General features: G+C 51.0%; 1 protein-coding gene across 3 annotated transcripts in view; it reads left to right on the top strand.

The window, feature by feature from the left end:
• The window catches only part of PRKCA (protein kinase C alpha), a 354,328-nt gene that overhangs the window by 89,641 nt on the left and 244,963 nt on the right, over nt 1-19,724 (top strand). The window lies entirely within an intron of this gene.

Here is a 19,724-nt window from a genome sequence, read left to right as displayed (position 1 = left end):
GGCTCACGCCAAAGTCAGCAGGACACACTTCTCTTAGCTGGTCTTAACGTCACAACATCATGGAAGACCGGATGTAAGAGAGTCGTGTGAAGTCATTTGTTTTGTACTATGATACTCTATTTTGAAAATGATGATTGGGTCCTTGATAGCGGTCTCAAAATTTATCGAACAAACACAGGTAATATACATAGTGCTCTCGCCTCTTTTACCAATGTGTGATTGCGGGAAAAGAGGTATTGTTAGAATGCTGGACTCTTAGCAAAAGCATTGATGAATTACAGTGAAATTTCATTTTACTCATGGTACTGAGATAATGGTATCGGACAGCAGAGCGGATTTTGTCCCTGGAGTTGTCAAGATAGTACTTTTTTTGCCCAGATTCCTACCCGAGGCATCCTTTTTAGGCACCGTAGTAAATAGCTGTGTTTAACATTTTATGAGTATAAAGTTTGAAATTTTTGATCATTTGAAATGTACAGGTTTGAAGCTTTGATACACCAGAGAGAGTAGACTAAATTTTATCGTTGTAAACTAGGGGTTTGCCAATCAAATCGATATGGAATGATCAGACTGAGACAGACTTAGATTTGTTCCAATTATCTTTAGAAGCACCATCTTCATACAGTGATTGTTAACCTGACTCAGAAGACGGTCCCCTAGGGCTGCCGCCTGCCAGTTCTGGTCACTGCTTGTACTTTGTAGGTTGTTACGAGGCTTTTAAAGCATCCTGGTGTTCTTCCCAGGTAATCTGCAAAAATTATTACGGTTTACTCGAATGGTTGGCCCCCAGTCGAGAAACGCAATCATATTATGCAGTAAAAAAATATTTAAAGCACACTTCCAGTCCCAGAATTTTGCATAGATAGCTGTAATTAGCCCGGGAGCGCTTCTCTGGAGCTGAGTGTGCTTAAGAATTCGATCTTCTAAGTGCGGGTGATGTCAGTTTTTCAGAGAGCTGCATGCTGTTCCATTCCACTGTGAGTCCTTCCCGAGCTGCCGTGCACTTTAGCTAATAGAATCAAGTGCTTGCGTTCGAGTTTCTCAGGAGCATAAAAACCCTGTTTATTAAAAACAATTCTCTTTGGCACTTTGTAGCATTATGACAATGCTGCCTTCGCAGAGTAAAGGAGAACTGTGGGCCCCTACGGGAGGCCGGAGAGGAGGGCTGTGCCTCGTTGTGTCTTGGGGAGAAGTGTCGTGTTTTTTTTCCTGAATCAAGGGCTCGCACTGCACACTTCCAGGGCCTTTTTGGCAAGAAGGAACAGCAAGTATTCAGATCTTGGCCATGACTTTGTGGTGATGTAAGATAAACTCTCGTTCGTCTCGAAATTCACATATTTCTAAAGTAATGGTACGTGGAGTAAGAGTTAGGGAAGGGAGTCTTCTGAATCTAGAAATCGACTTACGGAGACCCATAACTAATCTCGCTTTGTCTCCTTATTCCCGTATAACATGTAAAGGCCTTCGCGGTATGTTTCTGTGCCGTTTCCACGTGGAAGAGTAAACTGCCATGGGTACGTGAACGCCCAAGCCGTCCATGGCCGTCGGCCCTGTCGCTCATCGGAACTGTGTAACGGGCACAGTTTTCGAGACGACGAAGCCAACGCTTGCCGAAATCACCGAACGCCGCTCGGTCCTTCCCCTTCCTGGTTAATTCAGAGAGGCGGCATCACCGCGAGATGCCCGCTCCTCCCACCTCCTTGGGCCTAGACACGCATTCCACATCACAGTCGAACCAGCCAGCTCGACTGGCGTCACCCCGCCCCCCGCCGTCCGGTGCTGCTGTCTGTCCTCGCCTCGGTGCGCGTGGTTTTCGTTTCGTCTGCCCGCCCACCCGGCCCAGGGCTTCCCGTGGTTTGCTGCTTACCACGTGAAGGACATGTATCCACTCCATCATCAGCCTGTTGTCTGAGGTCTCTTGTTTTTATCGGCAAAAGTGTCGGTGATGGTGCAGTGGCAGTTTCACTGAAAAAAAAAAAAAATCACAGCCGAAGGTAGGTTCATGATCGCTTTTAGAGTGAGAAAAATAATGGTGTTTTTGTGGCTCATTTACCTGATCCTGAAAATGAACAGTTTCATGTGGACGGTGATTGCACGGAGCTCAGAAAAAGGGCGTTGTGTCATTTTCAAACCCAGTGATTCAAAGTAGCGTATGGTGTGGGTTACACATAACTTAGGCTTAAGCCCTAAGGGAGCCGCGAGAGGTTAACCCCTGGCGTAGGTGATATTAACTGTCCTAAGATGATTCTTAGGACAGTTGGTGTGATTCAGGAGGAGGAAGGGACCTATTGTAGGCAGACCCGGTGTCACCTACAGGTTATTTCATCCTTACGGTGACTCTGTGAAGCACTCGTTCAGCCCCTGGCTTTGCGGGTGGGCGTAAGGGGTGTCAGGGTGGTCAAGTCACTATGTGGCGGCGAGGGGCTGAGCTGCGTAGGAGTCAAACCCAGCTCTCCCCCGGCTGCGTTCGACGGCTTTTCCCGTGTGTACCAGCACTGGAAAACGGGAAAGATGTAGTTAGTTGGAGATGAGGGAGGGCATTTCAGGTTGGGAAAGATCCGGAGGGCAGGTGTAGAAGAGCCGGGGTGTGCGGGGCACAGTGGGCGGGTGAGTCCCGCTGGAGCAGCGGGTTGCTGTAGGTCAGGGAAGGACAGGGTGGCAGGTCAGACCCCAGAGCAGACTGAGGAGCTGGTCTTCATCGGCCCGCCCATGTGACTCAGCGGTAAGTCCCGATTGGGCTAAGACAGTCATGGGACTCGTGTTAAGGGGCAGGCATGTGATCCTGTCACAGAGGTGGCTTTGGTAACAATTTCTTTACCCTATCGAAGGGTCACGAGGAAGAAGCCATTTCCGCCTGTCTGGATGTTGCCCATGTGTGCATGTATCTCTCGGAGCCGTGGCAGCCATCTCGGGGCCAGGAGGACAGCTCGCTTTGTCAGGCGGCAAAGCAGAAGGCGAAAGGAACCGAGAACCTAGATACATGGTCGAGTGGCTGAATTAATCAGCCCTGGGCTTCTCCTACATCAGACCTTCTTTGTTTTGTACGATAAATCATCTTTTTTAAGCCAGGGTTGACAACGTATGGGCCATGGGCCGCCCACCACCCTTTTATGTGAGTGTCCGTGTGTGTTTGAAGTTTTATTGGGACATAGCAGTGCCCATTGGTTCGCATTTCGTCTATGGCTGCTTTTACATTGTTAACAGCAGAGTCGAGAAAGTGTGAAAGAGATGACATGGCTTGCAAAGCCTAAAATACTTCCTGTCTGTCCCTTCAGATTTTCTACTTGTTTGCATCTAAAGTCTCTTCTATAAAGACGCCGGCCTTGCACCGTGTGTATTAACCGGAGGTCGTTATGTAGACAGGGGCTCCGTAGGTCCAACGTGCAGTCGGGACTGAAGACGACATGTTTGGCATTCAGTAGCCCATCTCAGAACCCAAGTAGGGAAGAGATTCCAAGAATGGGGTAGTCAAGGGTGTCGAGTTCAGATTGTTTGCGATTTCAGGATGGTGGTGAAGAGCAGGAGACAGCAGGTGCTCAATAAGAGGGAATGCATGGGAAGACAAAAACCAAAGGGGAACCTAGTTTATCGTCGTAAAGCAAGAGACAACATCCAGACCTTTCAGCCGTGAAAGTGAGACGTATCTCGATGCTCTTAGCTGTGAAAATTAGCATTTTGATCTGATTGTTCTAGACGAGGAAAAAGTTAAAGCACAGTTATTTTTATGGTCCCCACAGTTCCTCCTCCCGTCCCCTGCCCTGCCCTTGTTCCCTGCCCCTGCGGCTCTGGCCGAAAGAGTTGAGGAATAACACAAGCCCCTCAGATCGTGACGGACGGATGACCCTTTCCTTTCATGAGCTTCTTTATTATGAGGAAGACCGTCTCCCCACAGCAATGTCCCAACTCACATCATTGGCTCGAGCAGGTCCCACTCCGTGTGGCTGACGCTGCTCTCGACACATCGTTACCGATGGGCCGGAGTGAACGGGGACGTCGGGTCAGAGATGGTGACTCCACAGGCCTTTGCACGATGTAAGGATTTTTGACAAAGGAATAGAGCTGTCTTCAAAATACTAACACACAGGTAAAATGAGATATTAAAGGAACACAGGCCGAGTGAGCCCGGGATGATTGGTTTGGTCCCTTTGGGTATGAAAAACGGTGGGTATCCCAGCCACATTCGGGGGAGACTACTCAAGACATTTCACAAATGTCGAAAGGTATTCCAGGAAAGTTAAGATGGAAGCGTTGAGGAAGAGGGTTACTCTGCCGGCAACGGGTATTTAATTTTGATGAAACAGGGAATAGGGAATCGCTGAACAAGTGATGGTAAAATTAGACTTTGCTTAAGCCTAGACCACCCAAAGACTCTACCAGCCTCTCATGCTTATAGAATTAGTTGCCGAAAGGTTTAGATACATTGTCTTATTTTAAAATGTAGTTTGAAGCTCTTTAGGGATGATAAAGAATGCCTTTTTGTTACGGGGAGATTCATTTTTTTTTTTTTTTTTGTGACTGCTTTTCTGGCCCTTCTACCAGGCCCCCAAACTCCTCGAGAGCAGGGGTGATTTTGGTCTGATTTCATTCAGGTCAGCTAACATCCTGCATAGTTTTGGTACCCAGGAGGTACTCCATAAATATGTATTGAATAAAGGGTTTCCTCCTAATTTCACAGGACTTCTATTTAAAGATCCCTCAGTCAGTCAAGCTCCATGTAGTAGAAACATCCTTCAAAATGAAAATTCACAGTCTAACTTTGATACCGTTTGGTTTCTTGAAGTTAATAAATGCGTGCGAGTGCATATGTTGTTGGGTTTTACTGTCTCTCCACGATCAGTTTTGGTTTAATATGTGAAACGAGTTTCCAGAAACAGAGCTCCAATTTATATCTTTATGGCTCTAGGAAATAAGAAGTTTCTGCTTTGCTAGGGGGTAGGTCGTATCTGGCTGTTTTCTGCTCGCTTTAAGATCTCTTTCTCTATTGAATGTCAGCTGTAACGGAAAAATAAAAATAAAATCTTTTTCGGGGCGGGAGGAGCGGCGGCGCAGATCTTATTCTAAAGTTAAACTTTTACACTTAGCAGACGTGGGGTTCGTGGCTGTGATGATTTTAAGTTTGTGGCAGCATCCGTTTGGTCTGGATGATGGATTGCCGCTTTTCTCTGCATCCTTAAAGGACCCCCGAGCGGCACCCTATTTTGTATAAAGAGGCATACATGCCAGTATTTTGAGTCGTTCCCTTTCCTCTCTTTGCTCAGCACCCCTGGGAACTCCGCTCTGCCAGGACCTGGCCAGCCGCACCCCTCCTTTTGCTGTCATGGTTCTTACTGGGGCTTTGGGTGAAATTCACGCAGAGAGAAAATCTCCTGCCTTTCTCCAGGATATGTCCCCTGAGCCTCCAGGCTTTGGGGACAGCACCGAATACAGGGGCAGAGGGCGTAGCGCCCACTCGGCCCGCCAGACTGCAGAGAGACGCCCTGCTGTGCAGCAGGCGCCGGGAGATTTGGCCGCAGAAGAGCCAGCATCTCGCAGGTGTGGTCAGAAGCCGTTTCCGGGCTCTCTGTCAGGGCGAAGCCCGAATCCGGAGCAGCGGGTGTCTGCAGGTGCTCGGGGGGCCAGCCCCGTGGTACACTGCACCCCGAGAAGCGTTCCGGATCGGAACCGATTCCAGATCCACCTCCAGTAGAGCTCGCTTTTCATTCACGGTAGAGAGAGGGTTGCACCTCTCCCCCAGTGCTGTTTCGCGGTTGCCCACAGAGCCAAGAAGCGAGGACAGGCTTTAGGGAGCACGAGGACCTGGCCAGCGGACTGGGCACAGCCGCAAAGCCGGCCTTTTTGGGTCCAGGCTTCCGGCAGCATAGTCCGATTACTGTCGATCACTCCCGCCCTTTTGTGTGAATCCTTTACCTTCCACGCAGAGAAGACAGGTCCACCTTGCCGACCGGCACAGGACTTGCCCAGGAAATCACAGGACCCGAGGAAAAGTGGCTAACTTGTTCCCCAGGGCGACACTGTTTTGTGCAGCAGGCTCTGGGCCTCGGGTTTGCCATGAAACCACAGCCGGCCCCCGTCGTCCACACTGGAAAACGTATTCCTGTTTGTGGCCCGCTAATAACTAGCTTTCCGAATGCTGGGTTTCTTCTCATAATTGTCCACTAATTTATTCTCTTTCTGATGGGAGGAAAAAAAAATAACAATGTATTTGAAGTCACCACTGCCCTTCAGGGTGACTGGGTTTTTTTGTTTTCGATACTTTTAGATATTTCAAATGTGGACCTTTTGTGTTCTTTATTCAGCGCAATATTCATATGCATTAGGGCCATTTAATAGCAAATGCAAATGAGTTCAGTGCAGCTGTGCTGGACAATAGTCATGGAAATGAATTTATTTTGTTTTGTTTTTTTTTTCTCTCTTTGCTACTTCAGATCTTTTTTATATTTTTCTTGATGGAACAGACTAGGTGCTTCGGGAAAGATGACCCTGTGTTTTTCTTGGCCCGCAGGGGAACAAAGGGCTTGAGTTTCATTGCTTCCCGTGGTGCCTGACCCATGCCGGTCTCTCAGTAGGAATTGATTATGCCAGGAATATTTTGCAAAAGGTTTGCCTCCGCTACCCAGAGGCCTGCAGAGAGCACGTGCTCTGAGTAGCTGTGGGCTTGGCCTCTCTGGGTGCCAACACCTCTCCGTCTTCATCGATGCCCCCCTCCCAAGTGCATTAAACTTCGCTTCCTTCCGAAACAGACCTGACAATGGAAAGGTATGCAGTTCAACTTTTAGAGGCTTCGTATAGTCCCTCTCCTACTTTCTAGCTGCTTCTCTCTACGCCATACCATTTGCAGCTTTTACCCTTCACTGAAAGCCGATCATTAAGTATGAGAGATATATCTAAGACAAGGCCCAGTTGGCACCGAGTAAACCTAAGTTTCCCCCTCTCATCTTTCTCCCCTTTGCATAGAGATTCGACATTTCCAAAGCACCTTCAAGCCCATTCCTCATTTCATCTGTAGACCGAAATGTACCGTGAAAGGCAGGCAAAAGCGTTTTTATGATTCATGTTCAAGAAAAGGACCTCCACTCAATATCCAAAGCGATGAACTGAATCTATTATCATGTAAGGAAAGGGGAGAGAATGCCTTGTCCACGGTGTCTCTCAGCAAAGCTGGGAGCCAGTCCGATCCGGCGGAGGGTGTCGGGAAGCGTGAAGTGCAGGACTGGGCGGGCATCGGGAGCCGGGGGCGAGTGAGTGAGAGGACGTTAGCGGTCAGGGTCACGTGGGCGAGCTGTCGTTGATGGGCAGTAGCGCAGAGTGCTGGTGCTGAACCGACGCCGATCCCTTAAACTGGTGGTTTCTTGTTACCATGACTACAGAGCAGGTGTTTTCCTCCCCCCCAGGTATGGCCCCTTCCCCGCTTGTGGTGCTCTCTCAGGTAAAACTGCAGGAGCGACCCTCTCGGGAAGCGCCTTCCTGTAGTTATTCGTTCTCCTTCCCGATCTTTGCAGGGGTCTGATTTTCACCGCACTAAACATCCGAGAACACTGAGGCTTAAGGAGATCACGCGGCTTTTCCAGGTTCCCACAGTCGGTCATCAGGAACATGTAGTTCTTGTAAACTCTCTGGGACTTTAAGCACTTCGATGCCAGGGACCGCGCCTCATTCATGTGGGTCTCTTTAGTGCATCTCACGTAGGTTTGCAGTCGATGTTTGTTGATCCACAAAGTGAGGCTGCCAGATTTTATTTCTACAAGCCCAGGACCTGTCACCGTTGATGAAACCCTCAAACCCCCACCTCTGCTACCAGCATAGTATCCACCTTTCAATAGGTGAGAGGTCAGCTGGACGAGCCAGGCGGGTAGTGAGATGTCGGATACTGAAGGTGGGTTGCCCAGAGCAAGACTCTGCTGTGCGCGACTAGCCGGGGAGAGGAGGAAGCCCAGAAAAACAGTCAGGTGGTCCCCTGGAGTGAAGAACTCCTAATTTGGAGATATCATTACTGCCTTATTTTAATTAAATTAATTATCATTATTATTATTATTTTTAAAGCAAAGAGAACTCTAGAGATTAAGTGTTCCAATAACTGGGCTGCTTTCCGGAGGCGATGTGACAATCGGTATGTGTGTGTTCCCAATAGCATGGGCCCTGGAGAACACCCAGAGCTTCCCCTTGGCCCTCGCCCTGGGCCCTTGAGGAATCCTGTAATGAAATTACCTCTGGGAAGTTGCCTTATAAACACAGTCAAGAGCAGCCTCTTGCCCCGCTGAGTTATTGCGAGCCTCTCCCTCTTCCGGCCTCTCTCCTCTGGAACACCGACTGAGCTCGCTTGTTCTAAGCGCAGAGGACGAGCCGAAGGAGCCGGGACAGGACTCGCATTTCTCTAGCCCAGAGCGAGGCACGTCCAGGACACCCAGGGAGTGTTTTTAAAATGCGAGGCGCAGAACCTCCTGCCGTGAGGTCCGGGCTCTGGCTGTCGCTGTAGAACTTTCCTGATAACCTGGCACCGGCTTCATTGATGTGCTCTGTTCTGGTCCAGCTCCCTCGACGGGTGTGGAGCCAGTGGGGCTCACTGAGCTGACTTTCTGGGCACAGCAGCCGTGGAGCCGGGTGGAGCCCGGCTCCCAGGCCCCCTGGGCGCTTGCTCTCTCTCTCTCTCTCAACCAGACTCTTCGAGGGGTGCCAGCAGAGCTGAGGGGCGAGTGGGTCCTATTTCTGCTTGAGCCTTGGGGTTTGCAGCAGCACGAATGGGAGCAAAACAGTCGTCTAGATTCTTAATTCATACAGGGGCTTCGTTTTACCCCAGCGGGCAGTGGCTGTGTTGTCTGGACTCCCCTCCCGTCATGCGGCTGTCAGTTTAGCCCCATTAAGGGGTGGGCGGGGCGCGTGGATGGAAGCCGGTCCCTCTGCACCAGACTCTACAATGCGGCCCATCAAATGCAGTTCACGTAGGCCTCGTGAAGGCCTCGTGAGCCTCACAGTGCTGAGGGGGACCTGGATAAAAGGAAATCTATGGCTTATCTTTCTATACTTTTATTTTTTAAAATTTTGGGGGGTGACATTGGATAGTGAGGAAATCAATGGCTTTAAATGACGATTCGCAGAAGGCAGAAAAATGCTCCGATCTGATCTGCAGAAGCAGGGGGCCCGCCGAACCGCTCCAGCGGCTGCTGCCGGAGCCGTGTGAGGCCCGCTCTGGCCTCCTCACGACTCCCCCTCCGCTTCGGTGATCGGGAAGAGCAGAACCAGACTCGTAGCCGCTGCTTCGTTCAGAGGGAGCCTCCCGGCCGGGGCTGGGGCATCACATTGTCCATATTGGACATCGACTCTGCGGCTTACTAGCTGTGTGGCCCTGGACACGTCGCTCAACTTATCCGTGCCCAATAGCCATAATGATTCCTCAGTTACGGGAATCCCATCTACCGCGTGGGGCGATCGCGAAGATTAAAGTACAGGAACGGGGTCAAGTGCTTGGAGCTTTCCTAGAACACAGCGGCTGAGGTTAGCAAAACCCCCACCAGGAATTCCAAGCTTTCAACGTTGTCTCCCAGAGCTGACTTTTGGGTTCGACCCGTATTTTCCCTAATGCTGATTTTCAAATGTATTCGTACGTGGCTGTTTGCATTCTCGCGGGTGACCTTTGATCGTGTGTGAATGCAATTAAAAAATAAATGCCAGGCTTTTGCCGCGGAGCCCAGTGTGTCTGGATTCAGAATGAGAGGGAAGATTTTGCTAAGCTCGGGGCCGAAGATGGACGGGCTAGCGTGGCATCTGGGGCTTGCGTCCTGAGCATCGTGCCCCGACCTCCCACCGGAGGGCTGTGTCTGGACCTTCTCGGTCCTGTCCTGTGTTTATTCAGACGCACTTACGGTCCCCGTCCGTGTCTCACCCAGGGAGTGAGACTTCCAAGCATCAATGGAGACTTTTTCCTTCTTACTCTGGCTTTTTAAAATGTAGTCCGTGTTGCCGAATGAAAAGCCCACGATGTTGTGGTAAGAGCGGGCTCGGCGCCCGTGCAGCTGGCGGCGCGTCAGGTCGGCGTGAGGGCGCCCGCGGGTGCCGCAGTTCTTGTGAACAACTGTAGAGGCTGCTCCCGGGCAGAGGGCCGCGGACGCCACCGCAGGGGCACCTGTGTTCTGTTAACAAAACCACGCTGCCAGCGCTGGACTGGGCTCTTCGGGGAGCTGGAGAAATACGGGAGAAGAGCAGTCTGCAGCCTCGATGGGGGCCTGGTGGAATCTGTTAAATCGGGGGTACATCAGATCGTAGGAAAAAGAAGTGTGAAGAGATGCATTTAAAACTGTACACATTGAGCACAAAGCCCGTGGAACGGTTCTGGTGAGCCAGACTAGGGGAGTTTTTAGGAACTGATGATTCTGGCTGTGGTAAGTCATTGTAGGCGTGGAGTTGGGGATGAAGAAGTCTGTTTGACATGAGCACCCTGAAAAACCCATCCTCTGACGAACCTCGTAGTGAGGTTAGAGTTGGAGAGGCCGAGTTACGAGGTAAGGGATAGAGAGAAGCCATCGTGGCTCCCCGAGTAGCCCTGTGATGGGGATAGAAGCATCAGATGGCAACCTTTCCATCAGGAGGGAGCGAACAGGAAGCTCCTGCCGCAGTCAGCGCGGGAGGAGACGGAGGGTGGCCGCATCGGGGGGCTGGCGGTGCACAGGTGGGCTCGCGTTTTGGGGCGTGATGGCGGGGAGGTTATCGGGATGTGTTCACAAATTAAGTAGTAAAGCAAAACAGAGGGAAGGAAAGTAATTCCAAGTCTCCGAGGCTTGGGGGCCGGCAGGATGTTTGGTGTCAATGCCGAACGAACATCACGCGAAAGCCGGAAATGAGTAACTTAGCGGGGAAATGATCAGCTCCTTGCAAAAGAGGAGAGGGGTGTGCGGGAGGAAGCCCAGAAGTTTGGACTCTGAACTCCAAGCGCATGGGTTTGAACCTCACTTCCGCTGGTTATAGCTGTGCAACTTGGGCCGGATTTACCTCTGTGTGTCTTAGTTTTCTCGTTTGTGAAACGGGGCTGTTAATAGTACCTACCTCATAAGGAAGTCGTGAGGATTAAACCAGGTGATGTGTGTTAAAGGGTTTCAAACGGCGCTTCGCGTGTAGTAGGTGCGCAACACGTGTTAGCGCTGTATTAGCATTAGCATTCGTCATGACGAAACTGAGACAGGTATGGGATGAGGTGGAAGGGGCGAGGATGAGAAGTCTAGATTCGGGAGACGCAAGGTGATAAACCCGAAAACAAAGACTCTTCCCAGTGGCGTGGACTACACAAAGGATGGTACGTGGGGGATCAGCGCAAACGCAGATCGGGGGACACCCCCGTGGGTCAGTGGGAGGACAGCGAAGAGCCCAGGAAAGGCACAGGCGGTGAATGACTGGAGACTGAGGAGGCAAATCCAGAGACTGTGTCGTCATGGAAACCAAGGCAGGAGCGTGGTGGTGTTTTCATTTTTTTTTTTTTTTTGAAAAAAGTCCGAGTCAGATACACTGAGAATTGAGTGAAAATTGGGGTGGGGTGGGGGTGGGGAATGTGCCACCAATTAGGCCTGGACGTCGTTAACGATGCCGGACGGAGCACTTCAGCTGCGGGATGATTTAGACGTCAGGTTCGGGGGATGTGGGACCCGTGGTGGGAGACGGAAGGCAGACGAGGCGACGGCCCTAGAGGAGGCAGCAGAGCCGAGGACACGCGCCGCTCCCCCGAGAGTCGAGTGTTTTCAAGGACACGCGAAAAGCAACCAGCGGAAAGGGAGGAACGAGAGCTGAAAACGCAGGCGGGACTAAATGTGGGGTCCAGGCAGGGAGCTGGCGTGATGCTCACGGAGGAGAGAGAGGCCGAGCAGGCGGAAAGGGCCTCCGCTCCACAGCGCGGGTGGTGGGGTGCTGGGGGTGCAGGTGCGGAGGGCTTCGGGGGGAGACGCAGGCCCGTGAACGCGTCTTCTCTCTAAGGGAAAAAAAAAAAAAAACCACGTTTTTGAGTCGTGTGAATGTTGTTGCTTCTCACACCTTAAGAAACTTTTGTTTTTTTTTTCTTTTTTTCTTTTTTTTTGCTTTTTTGCAAGTAATAACTTTCGTATTCACAAAGCTTTTAAGCCCCGGGAAAGAAATGACTTTGGGGGCGTTTTAAAAGTTTTTATTTTAGAAAGGTCCTTTCTCCTAGAGAATGTGAGTTCGGAAACCGGTCACGAAGGGCTTCGCTCATCTCCACTGGCAGATGCAGTGTCTGTTGGCCGCACCAGGGCTGTGGAACCGAGGCCGGCCTACCGGGCCACCCCCGGAGAGGTGCGATTTACAAACAGGTGACCCCGGAGTAGCGTGGGTCAAGATGCTGTGAACTCTAGAAGTCAGGGGGAAATTCTTTGAAGTTCCTATGCCCCCCCCCCATTTTTTTTCTGGTTTCAAATAGGAGATTAGTCAAATGAGTAGGATAATTCTTCAGACAGTCCAAACCCACACAGGTGAACCCATCCCCCTTCCTGATTCTGCTTAGTTTTCTGAAAATCCTTCTTCATCTGCTGGTTCTTTCTAAGAACTGATTCACGTCTGTAAATACCTTTCAGCAGGTTCTCTTCGTATTTGGACACCACAAATAAACAAATTACGTGACTTTCAACCATGCAGCAGGCCTCTCGATGAGGTACTGCTGGGCTGTTTATATGGGCTGCTGAAGGCGAACCCTCAGAGAGGTCAGGGAACAGCGTCCTGGTGGAATGGGACTTAGTGGGCAGCAGGGCTGCGGGGGAGAGGGGGAGGGCTATCCTCACCTCTCCACCCTCACACTGCGTGTCGGAGATTGAGAAAAGCCCACAGGCTCCGAGGATCTGGTGACCTCGGGGTCCCGTTCTCGCACAGGTCCATGACGATTCATTCTTTCAGTTTCTCCATCAGCAAAGCTGCTCTCTAGGCAAAGGACAAAGTCAAGCATCTCAGTGCCTGGACATGTGCCCTTGTGAAATCAGTGACCGATGTGAGACATGAGTCCACGTCTGTAAACATCCAATCGGATTCTATCCTGGCCACAAAAAAACAAAACAAAACTAAAACTCAGAAAAGGGCACACTTTAGAGAGAAAGCAAGTCGTCTTAAGAACTTTATCAGGCCACCTTCGATCATTTGTGGGAAGTCATTCTCTTAGAACCTGTCGCTTCATTCAAACCAGACCAAGAAGAGAAGATTCAGGGGGAGAACAGAGAAATCAACATCACCTCTCAATCGTGATCGGAGTTGTCATTATTGCCAGCCATAACTCGCACTCAGTGAGGACCTCAGTGCACGAGCATCGCATAAGCACTTAGAGTTTGTGTCTCGTTCGATTTTATTCAACCCTCCCAACAAGCCATACATAATAAATTAGATGTTACTGTACCCACACTCTAGAGGGGGAAAAATCGTGTTGCTCCCGTCCTTCCGACGAGGCTGGCCTAGCGCCATCGCATTCTGAAGCGCATTCTCTCTCGGGTAGCTGAGTAGTTCTTACGAGGTCTTTCCCTGTCCTTCTACGTTCATGCCCAAAGGTTTGGGCTCCTTCATGTTTGGGGCTTGTGGACCCCGCAGGTGTTAAGCAGCACGGGGACTCCCGCTTCTCTGCCTCTCGGTCGATGCCGCGACGCGCCCTGGCATACGCCATCTTTTTTTGGCTGATGTTCTTTCTGGCAAGAAGCACCATTTTTCATCACCAGACAAGAAGCACTTTTGTGTATTTGACCTGAAGGACCATTATATTAGCACAGGAAGGAAAAAGGGAATCGATCAGCATCACTGTTTCAAAAAGCAAAGTAAGATTTTTTTGGTTTTTCTTCCCTTTTTTGGGGAGAGGGCTCATTCTTCTTCCCGCACACCTGGAAATCCCAAAATTAGTGCAACAGCTGTCTTCCGTGGATTGATTTCCGAAATTACTTCCAGAAAGAACTTAGTACATCTCTTCTAAATAAGGGTCTTGTTTTTTTTGTTAATCCTCCTCTCCCAAAATGTTCTTTCTCTATGAATCTTAAGTCATCGACTAAATGATTGCAACTGCATTGAATCGATAGGCTCGAATCAAGATAATAGCTATAATAATATAATAACAATAAGTAATAGTCCAGGCCCCCCAGTTTTAAGAGTTTTCCTCCAAAGCTACAGGGTAGAAGAGACTCCTGGTCCTCTGTAGCTGAAGGGGGTAGTGACTGTAACCTAAATCTGGGTTGCATTTTTTTTTCCTTCTTTTTAGATTTTATCAACTTAGTTACTTTTGATTGATTTGGCCATTCCAGAAGTTGGCAAATATTTACCAAGCTCTTATTCTCTCAAGTCCTGTGGTAGACTCTGAAGATACGAAAAGGGGTCCCTTCCCCCACGGATTTTGGGATTCAACAAGGAGATGGAATTTAGCCATAAACCCAATAAACCCAAATATTTATAGAATCCTAATGGCAGTGAGTGGCATGAAGGACAAGTAGTACACAGTGCTCAGAGTGCACGTGACAGAGATTGTGACCTCGTCTGTGGCTGGTGGTCAAGGGGGACATTTTTTTTATCTTTTTAAAAAATTTATTTAGATTAGTTTTCAAGTATACAGTACATTGGTTAGACATCTATCTATATAGTTCATTAAACGATCCCCCCAATTGCCCCCTCCCTTCCCTGGCCCTCCACCTAGCCAGCATATTAATGCTGACTGCATTCCCTCTGCCGTGCTCCCCATCCCCGTGACCATCCACGAGCTACTAATTTGCGCTTCTTTAACCCTTCACCCCATTCTCCCAGCCCCCCAACCCCCTCCCCATCACCAAATCGTCTACTATAATTGTGAGTTCTTTAAATTCCGCCTATAAGGGAAATCACATGGTATTTATCTCTCTCTGACTTATTTGACTCAGCACGATAACCTCTAGGTTGATCCGTATCATTGCAAATGGGAAGATTTCATTTTTTTTAATGGCTGAGTAATATTCCATTGTACAGATGAACCACGATTTCTTTATCCAGTCGTCTGTCGATGGAAGGAGGGGGGCATTGCTGGGCCCTGGACGCGGTAGCCAGGGGCCGAGGGTGGGCAAGTGGGAGCCGCCGGGGCGCCTTTGGTGGCCGAAGTGACAAGGTGGCATTGTCTCTTGGAATCCAAGACACCAGCGCTTACGAGATCAGAGTGTTCTGAAGTTCACAGCTCTCGCCGACAGCTCTCCCGGCAGAGAGAGAACACTGTTCCCTGAGTGGAGCCCACTTCCCCTTTCCCTCCAGAGTCTGTTTCTGTATCTAAAAATGAACTGAAGCCCCATCTGTTTGCCGATTTTTTGAAAACCTTTGAAAATGTTTGTTATTTTTGTACAGCTTCCTGCGACTCTCCTCTCATTCCGGAGAAGCCGCTTGTCCTAGTCAGGTGGTTTGGCGGTCAGGCGGGGAGGGGGGTGGGGGAGGGCGGGGCGTGGGGGGTTCTGTACGCGCCCCCCTCAGAGGTGGAAGCAAGCGCCTTTCTTCCGAAGGAGGCGAAGTCATAGCTCCGGGGCTGTGTTTTCGTGTGGTCTTTGTTCTTGACGTGGTGAATTTGGTTCAGGTAAAGACAGAAAACACTCAATTCGCACCAAAACGACCTACTCACTCCCTGGGGCCGCTAACCAAGGTGCACGTGCATTTACGCCGTAATAGACGCCAGAGGGGAAGCTCTGGCTGACGGTTTTCGTAGGACGAGGCCACACGGACGAGGAGCTGCCGTGGTCTCGTTCAAGTCGTGCCGCCTCACTCCCCACTTTAAGCGTCGTGGCCTTCGGTAAGTGATGGGCGGATGGACGAGTGGACAGAAACGTCACCCAGGACTGTACCCGGGCCCCAGCCAGTTTGGCGTTTATGGCTCCAACTTCGTTAGCAAGGGACATTTTCCGGATGGCGTCGCCGTGTTCCATCGGGGCGTCAGGCTCTCTCACCCCGTGGTGCCCCAGCCTCTCAGTGTGTCTCCTCGCATCTACCCTGGGCCCCCACCCCGCCAGTCTGTTCTCTGTTCTGCCCATTGATCTTTAAAACTCCCACCTCACTCTGTTTCCTGTTTATAATCACTTCCATTGCTTTTAGGATGAATTTCAAAGTCCTCTGGCTGCTCCGTCCTGTGTCAGCCGCTGCCCACGCCTCCTCTCCGAACCCTCTTCTCCAGGTGCCACGAGTGTGCCCCGCACCCTCCTTCCTGTCCCTCAGATGCTGTTCCCCACTGCTTGCTTGGGGTTCCGCCTCCTTTTCCCTTTAGCTCTCAGCCGAAACTCTTTTTTCTCTGGAACATCTTTTCCTTGGACCCCAGACCACCTCAGGTCCCTCTCTGCTTGGCACTTATATCACCCACTTTCTTTCTTCACAGTGTGCATCCCAGGTGTATTTAGTATCGTAATTACTTAATTCATATTTGTCTCTCCCATTAGACAGCAAGCTCAGCAGGTGAACCACAGAAATGCTGGTGCTGTTTACTTACCTGGACCCCTCATTCAGCACATATAACTCAGTAAATATTTACTAAATATGAATGCTTAATAAACGTGCACCAAATAATCACCATTAATATGTATTTTTGCCTTTTCTTAAATACACTCGTGGACGCCCTTAGGTTTCTTTGGGGAGAACTGTTCCAGGATTGGGGGGGTTGCGAACAGTTCCTGAGTGGTCCCCGTTCGCCTGAGAGGCAGTCACTTCTTTCACATGGTGGGAAATGTACCGCATCACGGCCACCGATTAGAACAGGTCGACGCCTGTGTCGGGAGCCCGAGCCACCCTCCGTTTCCGGTGGCCCCCTGGCATGAGTGTGCTCCCTTCTCGGGACAGTTGCCCGCTCCACGTTCACGTAGACCTCACGCCGTTCCCATGGGTCTGAGCAGCCTCGTTTTATTAGGCAAACAGCTCAGAGCAGGTCAGTAACTTCCCCATCATTGCCAGCGGTGGACGAGCGTGTAGACTCAAGATTCTGGTGCTAGACGGATGCCAGGGCTGCCCTTTCTGGACTGTTCTCCTGCTCGTCCCACTTTATCACGATGAGCAGGCTGGTCCCTTGCAGACTGGAGGCTCGAAAGTAGCGAATAATAGGTCGCTTGGGGGTCAGCGCTGATGAGGTGGTTGGCATCTGTCTTTTCCTCCTAGAAAGAAATTCAGCTTTGGTACTGGAGTCTAAAAAGTTCAGTTGGACTTCTTAGAGGTTGTTGTGGCTGAAACAGGAAGCTCGTTTGCTCTGGCTGCAGAGAATTCCCACGAGAGTTTACAGGAGGAGGAACTTAATAACAGCTCACTAAACGGGTTATATACACTTTTCTTCGGCTGCGAGCAGACGTCTTCATTACGGTGACTGACAGACTGGCTTGTTGGGATATGTGACAGGGAGTTGACACAAAGCTTGCTGTGTAGCCTCCCCCTAAAATACAAGAACCGGTCCTTGGTAGCTGACTCACCGCTAAACGGGGTCGGTGTTGTGACGTGTGTGGCCCATTGACCAAAAGGAAGAAAGAGGACAGTGGACGGCAGAAAGGGCATGGCGAGAGGTCTAGCTAATGTTAAATTCCTGACCACCCACAGCCTGACGAGAAGGAACAGTTTCTCGTTCCCAGAAGCTGTGGCTTCGGCTGGCGGGATACCAAGGAAGGCGTGAGGACAGGTACCTGCTTCATCCAGAGACAGACTCGCCCCAGATGCCAGCTGGAACAGGAAACGGCGGGCTTGGGAACCGGGGCGGCCCCGTGGGGGGTTGTGCCCTGCCTCTTACTAGCCTTGGCAAGCTATTTAGACTTTCCGAGGCTGTTTTGCACTCTGCAACACGGGAAGGATGACAAGGAGACCTCACAGGATTAGTGCAAGACTTAGACGCCACAAGTTACGCGAAGTTCCCAGCCCTGGTCTTAGCACAGGGCTCGGTGCGTAGTCATCGACTGAGTCAGAGGAGTGAGGTGCCGGATCCTACAGGCCATCGTGGTCGTACGCGCGGCGGGCTTCCTGGGTGCCGGCGCGGCTCTCCGGGCTCTGGTCCCTTCGATCCGGGAACTTCTGGTAGAGGCTGAGCCTTTCCGTTGCCGCCGTATCTCATCAAAGCGAAGATGCACGTGCTCTCACGTTTCCGTGTTCTAGAACCTGGAGGTGGCCGACAATCGAAGGCATGGCATAGTTTAACTGCCCGCATTTTGTTTTGTTTTGTTTTGTTTTTGCTTTGAGGTACATCTTACGATGGTGACATCTTGGCTTCCCCGAGACCCATTGCCAGGTGACTCTTCAGAGAGTAGATGGCTGTCAGGTAGGGGAAGGCCTCAGGGCCCCCCCCCTCCTGATGACCTGCGGGCAGCACCCCTTTTTCTGGAATGTGAAGGAGTGCCTGTTACTGAGTTTGCAGTTTCAGGGGGTGGCCGGCAACGAGGTGGGCATCAGAGGAGGATTCTCTCCGAGGCGGGGCTTCATCTGGAAAGGCATTTTGCTGAAGGATTTCAGGGACAATTTCCCCCTTGTTGTCTGCCTGTGTAGAGGTTTAATTTTAGCACTTTGGGAGGGTGAATTCTTTGTTGTAAGAGACGCCCACCTCTGAAGCCCTTGTTTGCACCTGGTGGAGGGAATAAAAGCTCTTAAGAGCAAAATATAATTTCCTTCCCTGCTTGTTTCTTTTCTTAGCATTGTAGAAAATCCTGCTCCGTTTTTAGAGTCCTCGAGCACCTTTCTCCACTATGTGGGATGCATTCCACACTCAGCACACCACACACACCACACCACACACATCCACACGCACAGCAAACCACACACATGCACACTAGCTGGCCTAATGGGACCTTAACAGGCATTAGGGTTCACAGTGACACGTACCTGACCCTGAATTTGCTGCCTCTCAGGGTCACGTCTGTGCCGCTGGCCCAGGGTGGGACTTCTGAATAAAGCCCCTGTCCCTGTCCCTCTGGTCTCTTCGGCGGGCTCTCCCTGCGGTCTGAGTCCCCACCTGTCCAGGTGTGCAGGAGCACTTCCAGGCCTGAAACCTAGGTAGGGCCGAAAGGAAATGGCGAGCACTGGGCTCTGATCCACGCGAAGGGCATCGAGCACCCGCGTTTCCAGGCCGGCTGGGCGTGGTGGACCTGGGCTGTCGTCGGCTCTGGAGAGTCCAAGAATTTGAGGCTGGGGGCCCTCCAGAGTGATCACCTGCGCACGGAAGGCTTCTGGTGGTGCAGTAAGGCGGCCTCCTTGTTGTTTGGGGTGCAGGCCTACTCGAAACCACCCTGGGAGAAGAGCTAACCAAGTGTGGCCGCTCAGAGGACTTGAACAGTCACATGCGTAGAAGTACTCACTTTGTGGCCTTCCCCGTGGCTGGGGGCCCGAGACGGGTGCTCGGTGCTCTGCAGAGCTTGCTGGGCGGTGAGTGGGGCAGACTCGGCCACCCCGTCATCTCTGCGTTCCCAGGCCCTTGACAGAGGAAGCTGCACGGTCCGGCCTTTGGTTTGCGGTGGTGGTGGTATAATGTCTGTCAGGGCTGAGTGCACCTCTCGCCAGGAGTTAAGGTTGGACCTTTGAGCCTGGTCTTTTCTGTGACTCCAGCAACCTTGGCTTTGGAGGAGGTGCTGCTTTCTAATTGTCTTAAACGGTACAGACTCTCCTCCCACCACCAATGCCTCCTGCCCCGACCCCTTCTAGAAGGAGGTTGTGGTAGAGACAGTCGTCCTCTCTGTGGCTGGCCCAGTTACCGAAATCCAGGCATCATGGTACACCCCCCTGAGCCGCCTTCTCCCAGATGGGAAAAATTGCCGTCCTTC

Source organism: Rousettus aegyptiacus, unplaced genomic scaffold (assembly GCF_014176215.1).
Source record: "Rousettus aegyptiacus isolate mRouAeg1 unplaced genomic scaffold, mRouAeg1.p scaffold_m13_p_6, whole genome shotgun sequence".
In the NCBI taxonomy this organism is placed as follows: domain Eukaryota; kingdom Metazoa; phylum Chordata; class Mammalia; order Chiroptera; family Pteropodidae; genus Rousettus; species Rousettus aegyptiacus.
Note: the sequence above shows the minus strand (reverse complement) of the source record. Positions and strands in the feature narration are given on the sequence as shown.